The 26,089-nt window shown below is 37.5% G+C and overlaps 1 long non-coding RNA gene across 1 annotated transcript; it reads left to right on the top strand.

Annotated features, from left to right (window-relative positions):
* The first annotated feature begins 330 nt into the window (after nucleotides 1-330).
* On the top strand, nucleotides 331-9,972 carry LOC105485345 (uncharacterized). Its single transcript, XR_989509.2, has 4 exons — nucleotides 331-1,935; nucleotides 5,533-5,626; nucleotides 6,565-6,807; nucleotides 9,513-9,972. It is a non-coding gene; the product is annotated as an uncharacterized lncRNA (long non-coding RNA).
* Nucleotides 9,973-26,089: the final 16,117 nt, after the last annotated feature.

The raw sequence follows: 26,089 nt of genomic DNA on the forward strand, positions 1-26,089 counted from the left end.
GGCGACCTGTGTTAATCAGCTCAACTAGACCCTCTACCTTATCACAAGGGCAGAGGGCTTTCCGTATCCCGGGTTCTTGCACTAGTGTATCAGAAAAATTGGATCACATATGGGCTTGGAGGATGGGTGCAAGGTTTTATAGAGTGGTGGAGGTAGCTCTCAATGAGGTGGATGGGGAGCCAGAAGGAGGATGGAATGGGAAGGTGGTCTTCCCCTGGAGTCAGGCTGCCCAGAGGAGTCAGCAGCTGAACTCTCTTCTGACCACCCTCGGCTGAATTCCACATCTCCCCGCCATTGATGCCATGCTGGTATCTGTCCGTGTGTTCTGCTCCATTCCACATCTCCCCGCCATTGATGCCATGCTGGTATCTGTCCGTGTGTTCTGCTCCTCTTGATGTCCAGTCACTTGTGTGTGTGCCCGCTACAGGATGGGGGTGTGGCGGGCCAGAGTGGTCTTGGAAAACGCAACATTCGTGAATGAAAACAGGAGTGCCTGTTCTCACTTAGGTCCATGGGCACAGGCCCGAGGGTGGAGCCCTCGCCAGGAACCCCGACCTTCTCTACCCAGCACTTCCTTGCCCTGCTCCCACATCACCATCACAGGCCCACAGGCCTCGGGGGAAAGAATAATGTTGGGGCCACGCCCAGGGCACTCCTGCCTGCTGAGCATCAGGACACTGCTCCCTGCATCTCAGCTGCGCCAGCTCCAGCTGTGGCTCAAAGGGTCCCAGGTGAAGCTCAGGATGCCACTTTGGAGAATACAACCTGTAAGCCTTGGCAGTTTCCACATGGTGTTAAGCCTGTAGGCACACAGAACGTAAAAGCAAAGGAGTCTTGGCAGCTTTCTCCTAGGTTTCAGAGGATGTATTGGCATGCCTGGGTTCCCAGGCAGGAGCCTGATGCAGCAGCAGAACCCCCACAGAGCACCTCTACTAGGCCAATAATGAGGGGAAATGTAGGGTTGGAGTTCCCACACAGAGTCCCCACCAGGGCACTGTCTGGCACAGTTATAGGAACGGAGCTGCCACCCTCCAGACCTGAGAATGGTAGAGTCACTGAAAGCTTGAACACTGACCCTGGAAAAGCCACAGACACCCAACTCCAACCTGTGAAAGCTGCCATGGGCACTTCACTATGCAAAGCTACAGAGGCAGAGCTACCCAAGGTCTAGGGAGCCCACTCTTCACACCAGTATGTCCAGCATGCAAAGCATGGGGCCAAGCATTATTTTGGAGCTTTAAGGTTTAATGTCTACCCTGCTGGGTTTTGGACTTCTGTGGGGTCTATTGTCCTTTTATTTTGGCCTGTGTCTCCATTTTGGAATGGGAATATCTACCCAATGTCTGTAGCACCATTGTATCTTGGGAGCAAATAACTTGTTTGATTTTACAGACTCATAGGTGGAAGGAACAAGGCCTTGAGTCTTAGATGAGACTTTGGACTTTAGACTTTGAGTTACTGCTAGAATAAGGTAAGACTTTGGAGGACTATTAAGAAGGGAATATTATATTTTGCAACGTGAGAAGGACATAAGATCTGAGGGACCAGGTGTGGAATGATATGGTTTAGATGTTTGTTCTCTCCAAATGTCATGTTGAAATGTGATTCCCAATGTTGGAGGTGGGGTCTGGCCTGGTCATGAATGGCTTGGTGCTCTGCTAATGGTAATGAGCGAGTTCTTGCTCTGAGTTCATGTAAGACGTGGTTGTTTCAAAGAGTGTGGCACCTCCCCCCTCCCTCTCTCTTTCTTGCTCCCTGTCTCTTCCTCCCATTTCCCCCATGTGGTGCTCCCATCCCACCTTCACCTTCCACCATAACTGAAGCTTCCTGAGGCCCTCACCAGAAGCCAAGCAGATGCTGGCATTTGCTTCGTGTACAGCCTGCAGAACTGGGAGCCAATGAAAAATCTTTTCTTCATAAATTACCCAGCCTCAGGTATTTCTTTATAGCAATGGAAGAATGGACCAATAAAATATACAAACATAATTTTATGTTATCTCTTATTACAGGTCTCAGGGCCGTTCTAGTACAAATTGCATATGTGTTATCATTACTCGTATAGTGGCAGAGAGAAAGCTTCCTTTCTGCCCACTAAAGATTCATTAAAAATGAACTGATAAAAGGCAGATTAATAGGAGAAAAAGGCATACAAAAGTTATCTAATGTGCATAAGTAGAGGAGAGTCACAGGAGAATAATTAACCAGTAATCCAGGTAACACCTCCCAGGTAATCTCTCAGATTTGTCCTCTCAGGAGTCAACAGTCTGTCTGGGTGTGGTGAGAACTCCACTTTTGTCCTATCCTTGGTGGTTAATCTATGCTGGTATTTGATGAGGTTCCTAGGGATGGAATCTTAAAATAATTGCATTTGTTTTGGAAAGAAGCTTCCTTAGTTCAGCAAATTCCAGAGAGACTCCCTCCTGATGCTGCAGGAAATAATCGGAGAGACAGAGATGGGAGTTGGTAAAGGGGAAGGTCAGAGAAGGAGCTTAGCTCTGAGGCTCATTTCTGAAGCCTTTCTATTTTCTTCAATTCAAGCACACAGAGCACCAAAGCATCATATTTTGAGTATCGTTTTCAGTGCCTCAGCACTGCAGTAAGCATCCTTTTCAGTGGCAGCTCAGTGTGCTTCTTCTACAGTCAATGTAACCTGGAGCATCCCAGAAATAAATGCCTGCTCAGAAACCACTCGGTGTGATGCCGCTTTTCTAATTCAACCTCTCCAACAAAATAATGTAATTTACATCTTCATGTCTTCTCAATCTCAATTAACTATTTATGAGCTCCTGAAGATAATATATTTATTAAATTTATGCAAGAAAGTTGAGACCCTGATATGTGCCAAGTGCTTTGCTGGGTGCTGAGAATGCAAAAGAATATATATATACACACACACACACACACATATATATGAGACTTATAGGTTAGGCATAATAAACATATATGTATCATAAAAAGAAAGTGTTTCGAAATATGTTTTGCTGTAACATTACTTATAAAGGAAGAAGTAAAAAAACTTTAGATAAACAGAAGATACTTCATAGAGAAAAGCATGATATTCATAGCTTAGCCTTGAGGGACAGCTGTGCACAGGAAAGGAGGCCATTTCAAGCAGAGGGAAATGCTTCACCAAAAGCCACACCATGGATAGTCACTGATCCAAGCATGTTGATGGGAATGAATGGGGATGCATGTACTTCAGTATTATACAACCACAAGTTGGGATAAGAGAAGTAAGAAAATGGAGACGGAAAGCTCTGCAGAAGCCACTTGACAAGTAGTTTTAATTTGCTTTAGGTGATAATATTTCGTCTTTTAAAAAATTTTCAGTAGCTTTAGGGGTACCATGGTTTTGGTTAGATGGATGAATTGTTAGTGGTGAAGTCTGAAGTTTTAGTGTGCCCCCATCACCCAAGTAGTGTACATTGTACCCAATATGTAGTTTTTAACCCTCACCCTCCTCCCACCTGCCTCACATTTTGGTCTCCAGTATTCACTATACCACTCCGTAATGCATTTGTGTACCCATAGCTTAGCTCCTACTTGTAAATCAGAACATACAGTCTTTGATTTTCCATTCCTGAATTACTTCACTTAGAATAATGATCTCTAGTTCCATCTACATTGCTGCAAAAGATGTTGTTTTGTTCTTTGTCACGGCTGAGCAGTATTCCATGTTGTACATATACCACATTCACTTTACCAACTTATCAGTTGATGGGCACTTAGGTAGATTCCATGGCTTTGCAATTGTGAACACACATAAACACATGTGTTCAGGTGTCTTTTTGATATAATGACTTATTCTCCTTTGGGTAGATACCTAGTAGTGGGATTGCTAAATATTTTTCTAATGTTTTAATGTTTTATTCTGGAAAATGAAATGCAACAATATGGAGGACAGTTAGGAATGAGAAAAATATGAATAGAATAAAAGAGACATTGTGGTTTGAACAAGAAGTGCTAAAGGACTAAATTCTGGAGTAGCAGGAAGTGGAGAGGAGATATTGGGCATAATAAATGTGCAAGTCTAATGAAGAATACAATGATTAAGAATAACTAAAACCAAACTATAAATTGAGAATTGTATGCATTCTATGACATAAATAACAATAGGTATATGTGCAAGGTATAACAATTTACTGTGTGTTTCTGATATCAACTTCTGATTTCTTCTCTTTAGGGGAAGTATATGTCTAAGAGAATAATTGTAGTAGTCACATCTCAGTTTCCTTGTTTGTATTGTTCAGGTCCTGTTCATCTTCTGAATGGCTGACTCTAGTCTACTCTGGGAGGTGGCACTATTGTATGTGTCAAAGAGTCTCAGTCTTTATTGAGCAGCTGCTCCGTTCATTTTAAGTATGCTTATAAAAAGATCTTCTTCCTCGGTTGAGTTTGACAAAATGTCTTCTGGAAATCACGTTTTAATGCAAGAACTCTAATTAAGAGGACATTGAATCAAACCTATATCTGGTAGAAAGAGAAGACTGATAAAGAAAACAATCAGAGTTCAGATACAGTCACTTATATATCAAATTGGAGAATCTGGAACAAAGTTTTACAGTTTGGAGTTTGATGTGCTGTGAGCAATTATCTAATCCAAAATTCTCATTTTACAGAGAAGGAAACTAAAAGTAAATTAAAGGGATTCAATTAGTTCATTAAGGAGATTTTAGTGAACTTATGGACATTCAACTAATTAAGAGTAGGTCTAGAAATAGGATTGAAGCTTTCTGATCTGAAGTGTGGTGCTATTACCTTTTATTGAACTAGCGAATTCAAGAATAGTTCAGGTAAAATTTTTGAAAAGTAATACTAAGAAAGATTTGGATTAGAATCAGAAAGAACTCCCAAGTCACATATGAGGTACCAAAAAAATTAATATGGTTTATGTCCTACATTGAATGAATTTGGGTTCCTCATTTACAAACCTCTAATCCCCTACAGGTATATGGTTTTTATATGACTTTTATATGCCTGTGGTAAAGAGGCTTTAATTTTGTTTTATGTAACTGACCTGATAGGAAGCTCATAGGTGTTACTATATAATTTCTTACAGCTGTGTCCATAGCCTTCATTAACAGAAGTATTTCACCATATTCATTAAAAAGGATTATTAGACTGACCTATTACAGCATATAGAGCCTTGTAATAGAAGCACTTTCGGAGTGAGGGGAGAGTAACTTAAAGTTATATTAAAAACAAATATTCATTGAGTCCTTAAGCCAGTAACAAATATATTAGTAGTAAGATGTTATTAAGTAATGGGACAAAAACATTGTTCTATATTAATCTAAAATCATGAAAACCAAGGATTCACTTTGTGTATGTGAGTGTGTGTGGGGGGGTGTGTGTGTGTGTGTGTAGTGAAAGATAAATTATATGTTGATTCTCTGTATTACAGCAATATTCTAAGTTTAAACAATATGCTATAGCTGAAAATATAAATATATGCTTTATTATTTATAGAGTTTTACACTTACAAATTCTAAAACATTTAAGTTGCTTGAAACGTGCATGTTGCCTTCCCAGTGTCAATGACTTTATGCTGAGTAGAGAGAAAATAATTCAACTACAACACAAGATTCTGACTTCAAAAGGCAGAGGGCTGATGGCTGGGGTGCAGGTATGTTTTCAGTTATGTTTACATATGTTAACTTCCTGAGTCTCTGAATTCTTGCATTACTTTGCACAATTTATTTTCCTTAAAATTCAGTAAAAACTCTGTGAAAGCTTAGTTTATATATTTGTCCCCAAACTCATACTGCTACACATTTATGCTTTTCAAATGAGCAATGGCAATGTAAATGAATGTGGTCTTTTAAAGCATAACGCACAGATTGTAGCTTTCATCTGTGCTGAAGCAACTTTTAGCACTGCTTCCTTATGATGAGAACTATTTTTTTTTGTTGTTGTAACAAATGATACATTTGTGAAACGTATCATTCAGATTAGGCTAGGTTTGGCTCTGTTGAACAATTCAATCTGTCAGGTGATAGTTCAGTCAAGAGAGTTGCTTAGGATGCCAAAAGAAACTACAAACTTCATTAGTTCCCTGTTTCTTGAGCAAACTGGCAGGAGGACCTATTTGTTGCAGTCATTCAGGATACCAGGCAAATTAAGAAGTTGCTTAGCAGACTGCAGAAAAAAAAATGATATTTTATTGACAATTGTTAAAATCCAGTGCCTTCCCAGCAGCTCATTGGCCAGAATTGATCATGTTTTCCTCCTGTCCCTGCAAAGCTGGTCAGAAAGTGGAGTCCCAGAATGTACCTAAAAGGCTGAGAGTCACAGATGTGTGGCCAAAACACTGAAACTTACCTCAAGTTCTTATTAAATTCATATTGTTATTGGACTTATTTTCTTCTACTTATCACAAAAGAGAAGTAGGAATGAATACGTAAGTAAAAGAATGCAAAAACAGCACTATAGGTAATTAGTGATGGATGTTGATTGCATTATACACACTAGGCTGTTCTAAGTGGTTCTTGATACACATATTAACTCATCTAATTCCCGCAGCAGCTCTGTTAATTTGGTACCCGTTCTTATACTGCTTTGTAGATGAGGAAACTATGCCTGGAGACAGCGAGCAAGGTGCAGAGCTGGGAGGCACACCCACCTGTCTCTCTTCAGAATCCCTTCTCAATGATTCATCTATACTACCTCAGACCGCAAACATTTTTTGAGCACTTATTATGTGTTTATGAAATTAAGAGCACCAGCTCTGGAATCCAAGTGCAATGAATGGAATCTGAAGGCGTTTTATTTGTTGGTTTTCCTGAATGTCCTGTTCTCAAACCTCAGGCAAGTTATAAAGTTCTCTGACCTTCACTATCCTCCTTTGGTATATGTGGGTACCAAGGATAGCATCTATCACTGAGGGTTGTGGTGAAAATTAAATACCGAAATATATGTAAAGTGCTGACCACCCTGGCACCTAGTGAGCACTCCACAAATGCTGTCAAGAGTACGCAAGAAAATAAGAGCTCTTACAGTATCTCATTTAATGCTGACAATCAAGCCCCTTTCAGAATAGTCTTACTACTTAAGGCTTAAGACAGCTAAAAGCCAAGGCTCTTATAGATGGTGTAATTTGCCTGATATTTGGAGATTTCGAGTGACATTGCCTAGGACCAATCCAGGTCCCTCCAGTTCTTAACACATTTTCCTGCCTGTCTCTTAGAAAACAGCTAGCTACCATGGATTAAGTGTCAGAACTTTAAAATTTAGGAGCATGTAAATGATCCCATTTTCAGAGGAATAGGTAATATCTGCTAAGTTTCTCCACTGTAAGTTTTCCTTTTCCTCTCTCTTTTTTTCTTAATGTAATACACATTTGGGGGAAGATATTTCGGAAAAACAAAGTGATTTGCGAGTGGAAGCCACCCCTTAAAGGTGGCTTATGTATGGTGACTTCCTTTCAATGAGTATAGTGTAAAGAAAGGAAAAAAAGGAGTGATTTGAGAGTGGAGAAACCTGATCAAAACTATCTCAGACAGATGATCAAGGTCAACATCAATAATGATGTCATTAAAAAGTCAGGAAACAACAGCTGCTGGAGAGGACGTGGAGAAATAGGAACACTTTTACACTGTTGTTAGGACTGTAAACTAGTTCAACCATTGTGGAAGACAGTGTGGCGATTCCTCAAGGATCTAGAACTAGAAATACCATTTCACCCAGCCATCCCATTACTGGGTATATACCCAAAGGATTATAAACCATGCTGCTATAAAGACATATGCACATGTATGTTTATTGCGGAACTATTCACAATAGCAAAAACTTGGAACCAACCCAAATATCCATCAATCACAGACTGGGTTAAGAAAATGTGGCACATATACACCATGGAATCCTATGCAGCCATAAAAAAGGATGAGTTCATGTCCTTTGTAGGGACATGGATGCAGCTGCAAACCATCATTCTCAGCAACCTATCACAAGAACAGAAAACCAAACACCGCATGTTCCCACTCATAGGTGGGAAATGAACAATGAGAACACTTGGACACTGGAAGGGGAACATCACACACCAGGGCCTGTAGTGGGGTGGGGAAAGGGGGAAGGGATAGCATTAGGAGATATACCTAAGGTAAATGACGAGTTAATGGGTGCAGCATACCAACATGGAACATGTATACATATGTAACAAACCTGCATGTTGCACACATGTACCCTAGAACTTAATAATTTAAAAAAAAAAAAAGAAAGAAAGAAAAAACAAACCGAGAGCAGGTCTTTTTGCAGAAAGCACAGCTTGTGCAAAGGGGGAAAAAAGCATGTTGATCACAATGTAAATAAATATAAAATACGGGGGAGAAAGAAGCTCAGAAAAAGCATAAGAAAGACATTTTGGGGAGAGACAGATATCCCTTTCATAGAAACCAGAGAAAGCGAAATTGCAGAAAAGAGAGAGGATATGAAGTAGAAATGTCACCAAATAGAAAGAAAAATGAATGGAAAATCAAGTTCAGGTGAAGAGAATATCAGATTATAAGAATTGGCCATCTGGACAAAAAGTTTCCTGGGAAATGACAATACAGAAGTACAAGCTGCAGGGGTCTGGGAAATCCTGTCACAGAGCCAAAAAAGTGAAGAAGGGAAAGGGTGGAGACCTCCATCTTCCCTAGGAGCTCCCAACGTGAGCTCATGCCCTCAAACTCTTTACTACTTGTATCTTGTCACAATTATCCAAGTCTCTGGCTTGCTTTCCTCCATCCCTTCAATGTTTTATTACCTGGATCATTGTCTCTTTTTTTTTAAAAATTGTTCTTACTATAAATTTGGATGAGTTTAAAATCTGCATAGACAATCTTTCCAATATTTGCTCCCATAGTTCTTTAATGGCTTCTCTGTTTCACTAAACCTTGCTTTAGTCCAGGAAACCATCATTCCTTCCAGGTGTTATTGAAATAACATCCTACTTCTTTTCCCTGATTTTCCCTTTAGTTCCCAATATTCAATTCTCAACAATGCACCCAGAGTTATTATTTCAAGATAAGAAGACTGTGTCACTCCTCGCTCATAACCTTCTAGTAGCTTCCCAGCTTATTCAGCATAAAAGTCATCACAATGACCTTTCATAGCTTTATGATTGCATCTCCTCCACTCTTGAAATTGTGCACAGTTTTCCACCCATTGTCTCTTTATGCTGTTCTGCAAACACACATCCTGCACTCAATCAAAGGTGGCTCCTTTCTCACCTCTTTGCATGAACAAAGGTTCATTGTCTTATCAACTCAATAACAGGTGTTATTGAATAGCATACTTTTTCTTTTCTTTAACTTACACACACACCCCAATGCTTAGAACCCATCCCCCCTTCTTTATTTATTTTGTCCTAGCACTTTCACAATCTAATGTATTATGTCTTTACTTATGTGTTTTATTTGTCTCCCATTAGGAAAATTTAAATTATATGAAGGTAGATATATGCTTATTTTCTAACTGTATATTACCTAAAACATGTTTGGCATATAGTCAGAACATATTTGATGTATTTTTAGGCCGGGTGCGGTGGCTCACATCTGTAATCCCAGTGCTTTGGGAGGCTGAGGCCGGCAGATCACAAAGTCAGGAGTTCGAGACCAGCCTGGCCAACATGGTGAAGCCCCATCTCTACTAAAAATACAAAAAATTAGCCAGACGTTGTGGCTGGCATCTGTAATGCTGGCTACTTGGGAGGCTGAAGCAGGAGAATTGCTTGAACCCAGGAGGTGGAGGCTGCAGTGAGCTGAGACAGCACCACTACACTCCAGCCTGGGCAACAGAACAAGACTCCATCTCAAAAAAAGAAGTATTTTTTAGTCGATCATTATTACTTTTGAATTAACAATTTGTCAATAATTTATAATTAACTTTTCTTTAAAAAAATTATTATTTGTAAAAAGTAAAATGAGACAAAACAAAGACATATTTGTTTCTGCCAAACTAAATCTGTATATTTGCTCTAATATTTACAGACTTTGGAAGATTTCTTGTATTCTCTGGTTCCTCATCTAGAAAATGGGTCTACGTATATGTTATACATTGGAGTATTATGAAAAACTAAATAATGTTTGAAAATTTTTTATCCAACCACCCATCTATACCTAGTGATATGAAAGTCACTTATGATTTATCACCTAATAGATAGAGACTGCCCAGTACAAAGCAATCATGTTTCATGTGCAAATATATGAATGGTGGCATTATATTACATAAACATTTAAATTGATTCAATGCTCTTACCTAAAGAAAGCAGGCTAGAATGCGAATAAAATGAAAGGCAAGCAAAAGAACAAGGGAGGAAGAAAGGAAAACAACAATTTAAACAGTCTGGCTAATATCATGAAACATTTCCCTTGGTGCATGGATGTCCCCGGGTTACCCATCACGACAGCAGGCGTGACTCTGTGAGTCCCCTGTCACGCTCAGTTACTGCCTTACTCTCACAGGTGACTAGATAACAGGGCCAAATGGGATTCTACTTTTAAAGATGGATATTTCTTGGTAATGGGGGCCATAAATGCAAGCCACTATTAAATAAGGTGCTTATGTAATACACACAAAAAAAGATCTGCCCATTCCTGAAGAAAAAAAAAAAGACAAAACGTTAACAAAGCAAAACAACCACCACAAAAACACTGCTTTGAGAGGCTGCATGTAGGGTTCCAACATCGCTACTTCTGAGGAATTATGAAGTTTCATAATGAATATGTTTGTTGTATAAATCATGCATGACACATCAACAATGTGTGTTTATGTGACTACTGTAGGAAAAGTACCTCAATACACCCCATATGAAAAGGGTCCTCAAGTGTTGAATCACATAGGAGAAATTAAAACGTGATCCTGATATTGCTTCACCAAGAGCTTTGTATTTATTGTTTCCATGTTTTAGTATCTCTATGAGTGAAATTTAGAGTTTGGGAGCCCATGCATGAAATTATGTAAAAGCAATATGAGTCTAATATCTGGGGAGTAGTTTTATCTTGCTCTTAGTGAAAATAAAGAAGAAGGAGAACCACGTCTCTTTTGTGAATGTCCTGAGAGCTCTTTGAACACAGTAAATCATTGAGACATGAAGTAGGGAAGCAGAGTTGCTTCCTCTTGCTTCATCAACAGTGAGGTAAGGGGTCTGTCCAGGAAGCAGATGGGGATGCCCTAGGCTCCTGCGCCCACACACTACGCTCTGTCCCTTGCTCCAGGTGCTCTAGTGCTTCTGCAACAATTGGAGGCAACAGAGGCATAGGCAGAAGGACGCCTCACCTTTGCACAGTGTCTGAGCAGGACTGGTCATGGCCCAGGCCATTGTCATTTGGGTAAGAAACAGTGGGCACCACAAGGGAAGATGTGGCAATGTAGACACCAATTCTAAGACAGTGCCTTTCCTAGTTAAAACAGAGGGTTATAATAATGTTGTGAGGACTTCAATATATGTGATTTCTTGTATCCACTTATCCCTTGATCTACAGCATTTATTTGAAATCAAATATAATCAACGCAAGAGTGAAATGCCACAAAAAGGCCAAACTGCTAAGTGCTCTTAGATACTACAAAGAAATTGTTTAGAAAACCACGCAGTGACAAAGTATAGATGCAGTACACACACACACACACACACACACACACACACACACACACAGAGACACACACAGGCAGGAGGTCAAAGGTAAAGAGGTGTGAGAAATTGGATACACTGACTTGCTTGCAAAGTTACAATCTTCTGTTTGAAGTAATGAAAAACATCCTCTGTCTTAATAATTTTTTTCCTGGATGATGTTCATTACTGTGTGATGTGACATAATATTTTTCTGGGTTGGGATTAGCCATGGAATCCACAGCTCTCCTTTAGGGACGTGGGGATATCCTAAGATCATATCCAGGCTACAATACAGTGTTCCTCACAGAGAAGGTCTAACACAGCCTTATGGTGATTACAGGAATAGCTTAATGACACGGTCATCACTCAGCCTCTCATAAAACTAATTAATCTTCCAGCAATGTTAGAATCAAAGAGAAATATTTTTAAAATATTAAAATACATTTTATTAAACCCTAGTCATATTATCTTTCATATTTGATATACAAAACAGATATGGACTTATAGTTTTCATTTATCCTTTGATTTAATAAAGTATTCACATTAGAAATCTTCATTGTAATAAGAAAGGTCACTTTTGCTAATTGGAGTAAGTCAGTATAATAGCCGGAAAAAAAAAAAAAACAACTTTTCTGTGCCAATATGATTAATGAAATTGCTCTTGAAAAGGTGCATTTTACATCTGATTTCATATTTCAGTGAAATCTCCCTCTGAAATTGGCCTCAGGGTCCAGACCACAGGACAATGCTATAATTATGTCTTTCTAGTGCTTTCAATAATACCATTTTTGAATTGACTTTGAGGTGAATCTGCTTTATACTAAATTCAGTCCCAGAAGAACTTTGTTCCATTGAAACTTGAACACACTTTTATTTCATCTGTGTTGGAAATCTTCCTCCCTTTTTTTTTTCCTTAAGTATATGTGTTAAAGAATAAGAGACAATGAAGCACAGAAATGATACAACTAAGAGCTTTGGGGAGAAACTCTAAAGTCATGACCGTATTTTTCTGCTAATCAAAAGACTTCCCAGTATGGATAATTCAACTTTCATTACTGCTTAATATCTTCACAAATCCCAAATCAATATTACTTATGTTTTAGAAAATGGCATCACAGTGAATTAAAAGTGTTTCTTTATTATTGACTTCTAATCATTTCACAGAACATACTATTTAGAAACCTAAGAAACAGCAAGTTTAGAGACAGCTTGATTGCAAATCATTGCTCATGTGAGTGGGTAAACATGGTCTCAGCTGCTTGTCATCTATTTGTAATATGAACAAGAAGTATAAAAGAGTTTTGATTAAAAAAAAATCTATGGCATGAAATTTCTACTGCTGAAAAGTTTTCAGTCATGCACAAATTCTGACTATTTTCACATGGAAACCAGCAAAGCACACACATTGAAACAACTATAACGAGATGATCAGGAAACCAAATATTCCTTTTCTTTTTCTTTTGTTACCTGTAAACTAAATATTGGACGTGTTTTAGAAGATTAAGATAAATTTACATCATGATGCAAATGTGCTTTATTACACAATGATATATTTTCAAATTAGAACTAGTTTTTTTTGTAACCAGAATCTTTTATTCTAACACACTATCATGTCTTCAATTAATAACAGCTTCTTTAGGCTTTGGGAGTAGATGTACATAGCTATTGATAAGTTTCCTCTTGTTAACATAAAAGTTTCAGAGCTCTTTAAGTACTTATATGAAAACTCATTTTTCTCAACCCCAGCAGTGGCTTTCAAAAGAAAGTACTGCATTTTGCATCACGGAAATTCCCAGAGATTATATAGGCCATGGGAGATCACAACCAGACACAAACCAATGTGTTTCCTACATTTCAAAGACATTTCACTAGTATTCTTAGCATGGATGAAGAATGTATCTTCAGTTAACAATGCGAGATGGTCTATTCTCACTATCTACATTTCAAAGACATTTCACTAGTATTCTTAGCAGGGATAAAGAATGTATCTTCAGTTAACAGTGCGAGATGGTCTATTCTCACTATGCCATGTTTGTGTAGTGCTCATTTTGCCAATATAAGATTTTCTTCAAGAAGAGTAATAATATTAGATACAAGCAATTATATGACAGCATTGCCTTAATTTTTAAACCAATAAAATAAATTTAATTCATTAATGCTTATTAATTATATAATTAAGTTTAGTAATGAATAAATAAATCACAAGATCTGGAGTTTAAAAGTAGTTATAATAGGCCGGGTGCAGTGGCTCATGCCTATAATCTCAGCACTTTGGGAGGCCAAGGTGGGAGGTTCACCTGAGAGGTCAGGAGTTCAAGAGCAGCCTGGCCAACGTGGTGAAACCTCATCTCTATTAAAAATACAAAAAAAAAAAAAAATTAGCTGAGTGAGGTGGTGAGTGCCTGTAATCCCAGCTACTTGGGAGGCTGAGGCAGGAGAATTGCTTGATTCCAGGAGGCAGAAGTTGCAGTGAGTCAAGATCGTGCCACTGGACTCCAGCCTGGACGACAGACACTCAGTCTCAAAATAATAATAATCATCATCATCACACATTTATTTCTAAAAGTGTTAAATTGTACAATCCTCAATTCAGGTTGCTTCCACTACCACGGACACCACTGTCTCGTTTCTCTGAATTCTCCTTGTTGTGATTGTCATCCTCATCATCAGTGATTAATCACAAACTGTATTCTGGTAAATCTAATCTGTTCAGTTTTAAATTTTAAGTTATTTTATTTTGCTTCCTTTTCTTGAAAAAAAAAATGAAGTGTTATTGTTAGCATTTGAATATAATGATGCTGCAAAGCATTTCCCAGAAACACTTTCCTTAGTTAAAATCCCGTCTTTGTATTGGTTCCCCTTTCCTTTTTCTATTCAAAATAATCATTGAATTTAAAATGGTGATTGTATTTTGGAACTGGTTTGACATGAAAATCTGTCAAAATACCATAGTGATGATTCATATTATGTTGCCATTATAAATATCTACAATGTATTAGCATTCTTTAATATCCTCATCACTTCACTCTTTAGCCCTCTTTATAATTCATAGTTTAAATGCTTAGTTTTTCAAATTAAATTTTCTTTTCTGTTTTCACTATCTATTTCATGCGGAAAAGTTATATTGTCATTATTTTTAAAAATATGTTCTAGCTTTAAAGACGATGTCCATACTTCAAACCCAGCTTCTAAAATGTATACCTATTAGTTATTCAATCTGTTCGAATATAGCTGAATATAACACAGTTGTTTTTCACCCATAACACTCAGGAAGCTGGAAACTATGGGTACCCAAATAGATCAATAGATTTTCAAGGATTAGTTCACACGTGGTCTCTATTCCCAGAACTCTGTTCTTAAACTGCTGTGAAAATATGTTTGCTCTACCTTAATCTCCATTTAGCACCTCACACCATGTAGTGGCTTCTGATGATATTGGCATGGTAAAGTCCAAGGGGAATATCACATTCAGGCAGATCTCACCACTCACTTCCCTTTGTCATTTTAAATTACAGTGTCAGACCCTTCCTACTGTATAACACTCAAATTTGTGTCAGAAATAGTAAAAGTAAACCTTCCATTACACTAAAGTTCTTTTAGTTCTAAGTGTCAGACAGAGAATTTTAGGGCAAATGATTATCACCTTTGTTTCTACCACTGCACGCAAGATGTGTACCTATTGCATTATGTTCTTAGCCATTAGCGCGTTCCAGTTGCCAAAGTTCAGTTACAGTTCTGCACATTCATCTCACGGTGCTGTCTGCTAATCTGAAGATCCACAGTCGGAGAAACAGTCTTGGTAAGTGATGTTGTTATAAGAAGTGAGGTCTAATGATCATCTACACCCAAATTGATTTGAGGAATGGTTGCTTTTTCATTTTTTAGAAAAACGTTAAGACCTCTGTTTTCATCACTGAGTGACTTAACTTTACATAGTTCAAGTTGCTTCTGCCCATAGAGTCTCCACTAGACCCACTTGGCCACAGTTATTCTTGGCTTTGCCATACGCCCTCTGATCTGCAAGCCTTCCAAATCCTGTTGGAAGCCTTTGCCTCTCTCTCTCTCTCTCTCTTTTTTTTTTTTACAGTGTCTGCCAACCTTTATTCTTACTTCCAGATATCTCACACCTGGATCTCTGTAGAAATTTCCCATTAACTACATCTTCAAATACAATCAAATGTCTGGGAATTTCTTCAGAAAAATATAGGGGTGGGAGGTGGGTAGGGATTGGCCATGATTTGATAGATATTGAAGTTGGCTGAACACTAGATAGGTTTTTTCAGACTTTTGTCACTTCTTTTAAATATCTGCACTTTTAATTAAAAAGTTAAAAAAGATGATCAGAGCTTAATATAACTTTTAGTTATAGCATACATATGAGCATTCATAAAAAGTCAATGTCTACTATTGTCCATTTTATGGATTTTATTTTATTTTTCATCATCAGTTAAAAATATTTAGAAGTGGGAAAATAAGGTAAAATAAGTAACTGTGTGGAGCTAGTTTGGTATGTTTAAATGCCCAGCTTAGTGACTTACTGGCTATTGGGTTATGTACAAGTTACTTTAGCTATTCTTGTCTCATTTTCTTCATACGAAAACTTGGGGAGAGTAATAGTGTATATCTTACAGAGGATTCGAAGGCTTACCACATGTAACAAATGTAGTCATGTCCTGTTACACTGCAAACAATCCTTGCAGGTTGACCACCACCATGGTTAATTCCTCTGCATAAATTTTGTGGCAACAGATAAATCACTCCCAGTTAAAGTCAATGCCTGTAGACTTTTCCTTGTGTTTTATTAATAGAGATACAAATATGTCACAACAAATTCTAGTATTAATGGGATATTTTAAAGTTTTCATTATTCTGTGTTATTTAGAAATGGAATACTGATAATCTGTAGAAAAAGTAAATCTATGTTAATTAGTATGGAATCTGAATATCATTTTACAATATTTTCATAGCATTCCCAGACGGAATTCTCTAAGAGCTAGTTCTGTTCAACTGGACTTTTTACTAGAAAGCCGAGTTCTACCCTTCAGTTGTAACCAAGAAGTTTCTTCTTTATGATCCCAAATGCCTGGCTCAGCCACAGCCACTCCCTCCACTCTCTGCTCTTCCTCTCATGTTCTGCTCCACATTTCAGTCTTTTCAGGTCAAAGAGCAACTGATGAGGCCCACAGCGGTTGGGGCTCTTGGAGCCCTTTCTAAGCTTGACAAGATTCTAACTGAGGGAGCTGTTTTCCCAAAAACATTTTTTGTCTTGGAGGGTCCCAGTGGTGCTGTGCTCTGCGTGGAAATGAGAAGAACGGTCTTCTCCAGAATTCTGTGAATCCCTGTGTTATCTACTCCTTTAAATAACACCATTTGTCTCAGAGTTCCGTAAATAATCTCAAGTAAACATTTTCATCAGATATTGAGGGTGATCCTCTATCCATCAGGGCTCGATATCAATCTGAACTGGATTTAGCTGATAAGCCAGACCACTCAGCTCCTATTCGCACAGGTTTATTTCCTCTCATCTTGAGAATTCATCACAAACATTATCTTCCAGGCAGTAATCAAAATTTCAAATTCATATTACATCATGCACATGGCTGCCTTACGAAGCCACTGTCTGTCAATTCTGATTTTATCTACCTGTCTATCTATCCAGTGTGTAGGAAAATTTCCAGTAAACTCCTAAGGGTAACATACTGAAATTGGGCTACAGAGAGCCTATTCCTGGTACAATTAGATGTTTTAAGCTTCCATTTTTCCATTGTGACATCTTTTTTTTTTTTTTTTTTTTTTTTTTTTTTTTTTTTTTTTTTTTTTTTTAGCACTTTTAGCTCTGTAACAATTGTGGAATTTCCTCTCCACATGCCTCTCTCTCATTCTTGGAAATGAATGGATTTCTCTAAGACTAGGTGTTCCCAAACGCAAGAAAGTTCTAAAAACTTTACTCCCCTCTTCCTTTTCTTTCAATACTAATAATACCTATTATATCTCTTTACTAGTTAGAACTAACACAAACGTTTTCAATTTAATAGTAGTGATTTCTCAATGTTTGTGTTTCTGAAGAATAATCCACTGACTGACAATACTGAGAAGGTTGAGTAGAAGAATGTTATTGGTAGGAAAATAGCGGTAGGAGAGATAATTATCCCACCTCTGTGTTCTTTTTAAAATACAAATAATATTATATTATTATAGTTGCCTGCCTCCTTTCAAAATGCAGGTGGGAGTGAGAATGGAAAAATAATTGCTAGAGAAAACAGACAAGACGTTCTGATGCATCTGTAATACATTATGCCCAAAGGAAGGACACAGAATTGCATATTCCCAAAATATTTTAGCAGCTGCACTAAAATGTTTCACAGCTAGGAGAATAAACTTGGGCAACCATTAAATGAGTCTGCCTGGTTTTAAAATAATTCAGAGTCCAGGATTGCTTCATGATGGAGAAATGAGGAATTCGTGCCAATGGTGTCTCTTTCAACCGTTTTCCATCAAGATGATGTAAAACAGATCTGCACTCTCTGTTTCCCTATGTAGTTCTGCCAACATGAGGCAGCTGTGCCATAGATATCAAGTCAGGTTTTCAGAGATGGGTCCTGCACGCTGGCAATAGAAATGGTGGGAAAGCTATGGTGTTTGGATGCTGAACAACCAGCTGTGTGATCTCAAGCAGGTCAGTAAACTTATCTCAGCCCCAGTCATTGTAATCATTGCCTAAGAGAATGTAAATTAAAAACCTGGAATAACACAACAGGAAATTGTGCTATATGTGGCATCAGACCAACTTAGATGGGTACCCATTCTCCCCATCACTGGCTTTATCACCTAACTTTCTTAATGTTGACAAATGACCAAAGCTTTCTAAGCAATAGTATTCTTATCTTTAAAGTGGTAACAATATCTACTTGGTTGGGTTGCAAAGATGAAATGAGGGACAAGTGAAAGCATCTAGAAAAGTAACAGGCATGTGCTATCATTTCTGTATGCATATTTTTCTCACCTTAGAGGGACAGATGTTAATTTTACAGGGTAATAGTCCCTTATTATTTTTATAACGAATTGCCACAAACTTAGTGTCTTAAAAAACACATACAAATTTATCTTACATTTCTGAAGGTCAGAAATGTGTATCACTGGACTAAATCCAGACAAAACAAAAAGGTGTCAGCACCTTCTGGAGCCTTTGGGGGCTTGAATTGATTTCTGCCCTTTCCAGCTTCAAAGGTTCTTCCGTATGGTTCCCTTCATGGCCTCCTTGCTCCATCTTCAAAGCCAGCAATGTCTGGCCAAGACCCCTTCATGCTGTGCTCTCTTTGACTCCCCTTCTGCCTTCCTTTTCCACCTATAAGGACACTTGTCATTAGGTTGGCTGCCCTGGGATAATGAAGGAGAACCTTCCTATCTCAAGGTCAACTAATTAGCCACCTTAATTTTATCTGCAATCTTAATTCTCCTTTGTCGTAACTTGGCATTTTTATGTGTTTAGGGGTAAGTACTTGGATACTATGATGAGTCCATTATTCTGTGGACTGCATACTAGAAAAAAAAAATGAAAAGTTTAAATGGAGGATGACTTTTGAGTTTCCTTGTGTAGGATCATTTTACAAGGTCGAAGAGGAAGGAGTGTGTAAGCCAACTACAAGAAAATGTGTGTTGAAGGCACGGCGACGTGAGAAGCATCACAATATGCTCAGGGAGTGGCCGAGATGTGATATAATTAGACAGAGCTCACAATCCCTGCATCCACTGGAAAGGATACTGTTGACAGATGGAGAATGGACCTTTAGGTCTCAAAGTTTTCATGCAGGGAAATGAGATAATTAAATGTGAGTTAAAGGAGGGAAAAGAGGATTCTTAGCAACAATGTCAGGAATGAAAGGCAGCTGGAGGTGATTGGAACAGGTTTACACATTTGGACTTGATTACAATAGACCAAGAAGAACAGAATGATACTATAAGAATAGGAAATCTATATGGATTGAAGAGATGGAATGGATAAGGTCTCTGAATTTTATTGGAAGCAAGACATGGAGGAGAGGGAGAAACTAGGACACAATTGATTTTTTTTTTTTTTAGTTGCGACATCCCACAAAACATATGAGATCAATAGGAATAGAGAAGGAGGAATACCTTCAGAAAGTAGGAATAAAGAAAGTTTTAAAATGCAACATATAGAATTTGAAAATGTCTGAATCCAGGGTGATATATTATTAATACTATAGTATGTAGGTATAATTTTGGAATTTTCTTTTTAATCATTTTATTCAGGGTATCCTGCTGTATTCTTTTACCCAAGTTAAACCCATCCTTTATGATGCCACCAGAAGGATTTGACACCCAAATCTGACCAGTGATTCCTCCACTTAAATCTTTTTAGTGGTTTTTCAGGATTCATATGATTAACTCCAAGCTTTTTAACCTGACATGAAAGCTACTTCTTGATTTTTTATTTTCAGCATCATACTGTACCCCAGCCCCACCACAATAAACCAAAAAAGTTGGTTCCTGTCAATTAAGAAATGGTTGGGTTTAGAAACATGGATTTGTATACTTAAAATCCATATCTCTAGACTTCTCTGTGATACAGGATTCTATTGATAAAATAAAAAATTTAAACTAAAAGATTGTGCCATTGTGTTTCTTCAGCAAACACTTTGATGTGACTCTGATTTCAAGTCTTCTCACACTTCTAAAGGATCTGGAATGAATGAGTTACTTAAAATAAATTGCCAGATTTACTTTCATAATGTGAAGGTGTGAGATGGTGGTATCACCTGATTCTGCTCAGTCCACAATGAGATGTAATATGCTTATGCTGAAAGCTGAGCTTTCCACTGGGTATCCTTGGTCTCTAGCAACCCTGAAAAACCACAAAACTATCCTCTCAAAGTATTTATGCATGCATTGTTCGGGCTACTTTGGTTTGGTTTTAAAGAAAAGATATGATGTTTGATGATCCTGAAAAAAAGAATCCCTAGAAACGATTTTTCTCCTTTTTTATATTTTAATTTTTGATAAAACATTGCTTATGGCCTAAAGACCCTGTAATGTATTTCCCTCTTAGAGTAAGAAGAGAGGAAAAGAGAGAGAGAAATTGAAGAACTTCACCCTGATAAGATCTCACCATCGGGCAGGGCAGAAGTACAGCAATATCTGATATGTAATCTTTTCCTTCTTGACAGCTATATACAGTTAAGAAATGGTAGTACATAGAAATATTGAGCCAGTTTGATCAAATATTTTTAAAATATTAGAAAAGGATATTTAAACCCTTTTCTTCTCTAGTGTTACTTTAGTAACCTAGTTTAGTTTTAGACTTAGCACATGTATTTGGAAGACTAAAATAGTACAGGCTAAAAGCACTGACACAAAGTGGTTTGTTAATAGTCAAACTCATGTTAATGCAAGTGGTTAGGGAATAGCTAATTAGCTAATTTCTATGCATTTCAAAATGCATATGTGCACTATTCATTGACAAATTAATTCTTCAGAATATGTTTCCTGGCTTATATCTTGATTTGTATTTAACATATTCTTTGATCATTTAATATTTAATGACAATATACAGTAATGCAAAGTTATAATAAAATTGTAATTTGCAGTTATCAGGAGAATGTGTTTGCATCTTGTGTTTGAATTGCTCTAAAATACTGTATCTACAATAAACTTCTAAAGCATAATTATATAAAATATATTATAAGAAATATACCTAGGGGCATATGGAAATAAAATATTTTCTTTATTGTTCTACCATAGCTTAACACCTTGGCTACTAATACTAATTTTGAAACTCCAATATCTAATAGATTTTAAGAGTATAAATAACATGCTTGTTATTTTCCTTTCATTACATTGATTTATCTTCAGCCTTCATCCACTTGAAAAGTGGTGAAATCTTTGAAAAGTAAGAGGTATCTATGCACAATATTTATTAATTAAAGAAAAGAGGATGCAGAGATCTTGTACAGAAAGCAACTATATTGTGAAGTGCCCACGTTTGATCAAAGATTTAGTTACCAAGAGGCAGCGGCAGATAGTGAAGGAACTTTCATAATTCAAATGTAGAGAACAAATATGTTATTATTGTATTAGTTTATAGGGCTGCCATGACAGGGTGCAACAAATTGGTGGCTTAAATAACAGAAATTTATTGTCTTATAGTTCTGGAGACCATGAAAGGTCCAGGCGTCTGCAGGGCTGGTTCCTTCTGAGGCCCTGAAGGAAACTCTCTTCCATGTCTCCCTCCTGATTTCTGGGGGTCACTGGGCGTCTTTGGTGTTCATTGCTCAAAGATGCATCACTGAAATCTCTGCCCTGATCTCCACATGGCATTCTCTCTGGGTGTCTAAATTTGTCCTTTTATAAGGACATAGGTTCTGTTGGATTAGGGCCACTCTAGTGACCTCATATTATCTGATTATCAGCAAAAAACCTAGTTCCAAATAAGATCCCATTGGAGGTACTAGGGTTTACGATACTAACATCTTTTGTGGAACCACAGTTTAACCCATAATAATGATCCTAAATTTTTTAGATAATTACATACAAACAAAGTCCATGCTTTGTGTGTGTGTGAAAGTGTTGCTATTCCTGGGGCATAAAGTATTGGTTTTATTATGCAGTTCTTGTTTTCTTTGGAAAATGTTCTCCATTCCTTTGAGTAAAACTGAAGTTGTTCCTGTTTTATAACCCCCACCCGCATACTCCGCACCAAGCTCTAGTTAGAGTTTGGATATTAAAGTAATTAACTTGACCTCTAGGACATCATAATTTCTTGAGGGATTTTTTTTTTAACTAAAGCTTAACAAATCTGTCATAAACACAAAGTAAAATATTACAGTTCTCAGAAAATAAATTTTCATCAAAATTATAATTTGCCAACTACATTAGAAAATATACATTACAAAACATCAAAAATAAGAATGGGAAGTTGTTATAAGATGTTCTTATAAATAAATTGGAGGTGATATTATATGTTAGACAATAGCACCAGGAAAATTCAATAACTGTCTCAAAACAAATGTCTCTGCTTATTTAGAAATTCCTGGGGTAGGCTGGGTGCGGTGGTGCATGGCTCTAATTCCAGCACCTTGGGAGGCTGAGGTGGGTGGATCACGAGGTCAAGAGATCAAGACCATCCTGACCAACATGGTGAAAACCCATCTCTACTAAAATTACAAAAATGAGCTGGGTGTGGTGGCATGCACCTATAGTCCCAGCTACTTGGGAGACTGAGGCAGAAGAATTTCTTGAACCTGGGAGGCGAAAGTTGCAGTGAGCTGAGGTTGCACCACTGCACTCCAGCCTGGTGACAGAGTAAGACTCCATCAAAAAAAAAAAGAAAATAAAAGAGAGAGAGAAAGAGAGAAAGAGAGAAAGAGAGAAAGAGAGAAAGAGAGAAAGAGAGAAAGAGAGAAAGAGAGAAAGAAAGAAAGAAAGAAAGAAAGAAAGAAAGAAAGAAAGAAAGAAAGAAAGAAAGAAAGAAAGAAAGAAAGAAAGAAAGAGAGAGACAGAAAGGAAGGAAGGAAAGAAGGGAGGGAGGGAGGGAGGGAGGGAGGGAAGGAAGGAAGGAAGGAAGGAAAGAAATTAGTTAACTCCTGGGGAAAGTCCAATTAGGTGGAAAAGGTGAATGAAGGCAAAGCAGCATCACTATCAGCTGGGATTCTCCTCAAGGTCCCAATAATACTACAGAACCCAAGGATAACATAAAATACTGTGAAAAATCATGGCAATAAGGTCAAAACTCCTGTTTCTTATAACAAAGGTAAACAACACAATAAGCAAACACACAAATCAACACACAAAATCTCTCCTTCATTCCTCCACATACTTATTCAGGATAACAAGTTTTCTGTAAAACTCTGAGTCTTTAAAAGGATTGGTATGTGAAAGTAAAATAAATATATATCTTACTATATATTTTAAAATATATCAGTATAAAGTAGTTATATTATTATTATTATTATTTTTAATTATTATTATTATACTTTAAGTTGTAGGGTACATGTGCATAACGTGCAGGTTTGTTACATATGTATACTTGTGCCTTATTGGTGTGCTGCACCCATCAACTCATCATTTTTTATGCTTGTATTGTAAATATGTAACATTAATATTTTATATTTACATTGTGCTTTCCCTAGCAACGTCTGAAGAAGCTGAGACATTTGTTTTGAGGCAGCTTTATTGGGTTTTCCTGGTACCATTGTCTAATATACAATATTAGTTAATATATAATACTTTATACTTATATATAAAATATAAATAGAAAATAAATATGCTATTTTTATATTTATAGTTTATATTAGAATTAATATATTATGTTTACATTTGTTTATACATATATTTAATTTATTTTATATTTATATTTGTTTGTAGAGATTATTATTTATCTCTATAAATACCATATTTATTTTTACATATCCATATTATTGATTCTGTTTCCCTGGAAAACCCTGCCTAATACAACCACCATGGAAAGTCTGAGAATAGCTCAATAACTCCTGCTCTTCCACTACACCCACACATTTGGGCACTTTGGAAGCACCTAATAAATTGCTCTTAGAAGGTAAGTCACTGTTGAATTTCTCCCTCAGAAATGTAGGCTCCACAGAGCTTCTAAGAATATCCTCTCACAGGGTGGTGAGCAAGCTAGAGGGATTTTTAGAGGAAGAGGGTAATAAGCTCTTAGTGGTTTGAGGCTTCAAAGGAGATGTTACCTTCTAGACGCCTGGTGTTATTCAAAGAGGAGGGAAGAGGATTACGCTTCTAGGTATGCAAGAGACAAATCCCTGGAACCAGCAGTGACTCAGTCAACCTCAGTGGCTTGGTCCCCTGAAAGATCGGGGAGGGTCATTGAACCAGGGCAACGAAGGACCAAGAGGTCTGATTTTCAAATCCACTTCAGAAGAGGTTGTCCTAAAGGACTTCCCTGAGGAATCAGAATTTTACCTGTCCAGGAATCACAGCAAAAGTTGCAAGGCAAGAGCCACCAGAACAGCAGGGGCCTGGTTCAACCCCAGCTGCATGTGCACCTGGGTGGGGAAACCCATAATCTACTTTACCATTCTCTTCTATTTGATGTCATGAGGACTCAGTGTTCTTAGAAAGCTAGAGGAAGGAGAGGGATTGCTCAAGATCATTCTTATTTCTTTGCTAATAAGGCAGGCAGTGTCTCAGCCATCTCAGATAAATAATAAATTCTTAGTCCTATATAAATTAATATTTTGTTACATGAACTGAGAAGATGTGCATGCATACAACAGAATCTCATGCTTAAGATTCGTTTAAGAAATGTCCAAAAAGTGAATTCATATTAATAATATAAAACCAAATTTCCAAAGAAGGGAAAGGGAGAATAAAAGACTTAAAATACAGCAGGACAGCACCTCCCCTCCCTGACTCCCACTTTAGAACACATCTGAAAGTGGGTACACCATTTACATTTTCATGCCATTGGCCAGAACATTCTCAAGGCCTGTCCACTTATAAAGGAGCCAAAACCCACAAATATAATTGCAAGTTTCCAGGTACACAGGTTGTATCTAGACCTATCATATGAAGAAGGAGAGGCCTGAAACTGGGGGACAGATAACAATCTATCCCGAGCCCATAAATCAACATGCGTGTGTGAATGCACCTCCAAAATAAAGCCTTGAATATGGCTTGCAAATGTTGGAACACTCATTAAGAGTGATGGCTTCCAGGCATAACCGTACTTCACCAGGGGCTCTATCTTCAGACGCTGCCATTTGTGCATTGTACTAGATACATCAATGTTAAATATATACTGTATTCAATTTAACACAAAATGCAGTTCTAAAAAAATTGTTCTGGGAGGGGAACTGAGCATATTCTGAAAGGGAAAGGTTGAACATATTGCAAAGGAAAAGAATTCCCTTTAGCAGAGGGTTTCGATAGTGGGAGCTTCATTTACACATCCTTAGAGGGACTGTAATGGACAGCTTTCCAAGTGAAACAGATACTGTCAAGAATGAGACTGCAATTGCAAAACATAAATTGCAAAGACAGAGAGGAGAGATAGAGAAGCCTTTTTCATTTTTCATATTAAAGCATTAGAGACAAAGTTATCATTGGTAAATCTCTAGGGAGTAATTTGATCAATGCTCAGCTGTGACCTTTTCTATCTGAAATAGATGGTATGTTTGCTTTATGATTTCTTATACTCTGTTAGTGATGAAGTCACATGCACACTACAGTCATAACATGATGAGACCTCTTTAAGGTTATTTCCTCAACATCAAATATAATGCATCTTTCATTATTTATCCATTCTTATCCATTAAAATGCTATTTTACATGATGTATCAGCAAATGTAATCAGAATGATTTTATTCTAGTAGAAGGTGATTTATCGCACTAAGTAGTATAGGCCTAAATAGCTAGCACTATAAAAGGGGACTCATGGGAAATATGTCAAAACTTCTACACAGCATTATTACTCAAATAGGAAAGTACATTATTCAATTAGTGACT

Source organism: Macaca nemestrina, chromosome 16 (assembly GCF_043159975.1).
Source record: "Macaca nemestrina isolate mMacNem1 chromosome 16, mMacNem.hap1, whole genome shotgun sequence".
Lineage (NCBI taxonomy): Eukaryota > Metazoa > Chordata > Mammalia > Primates > Cercopithecidae > Macaca > Macaca nemestrina.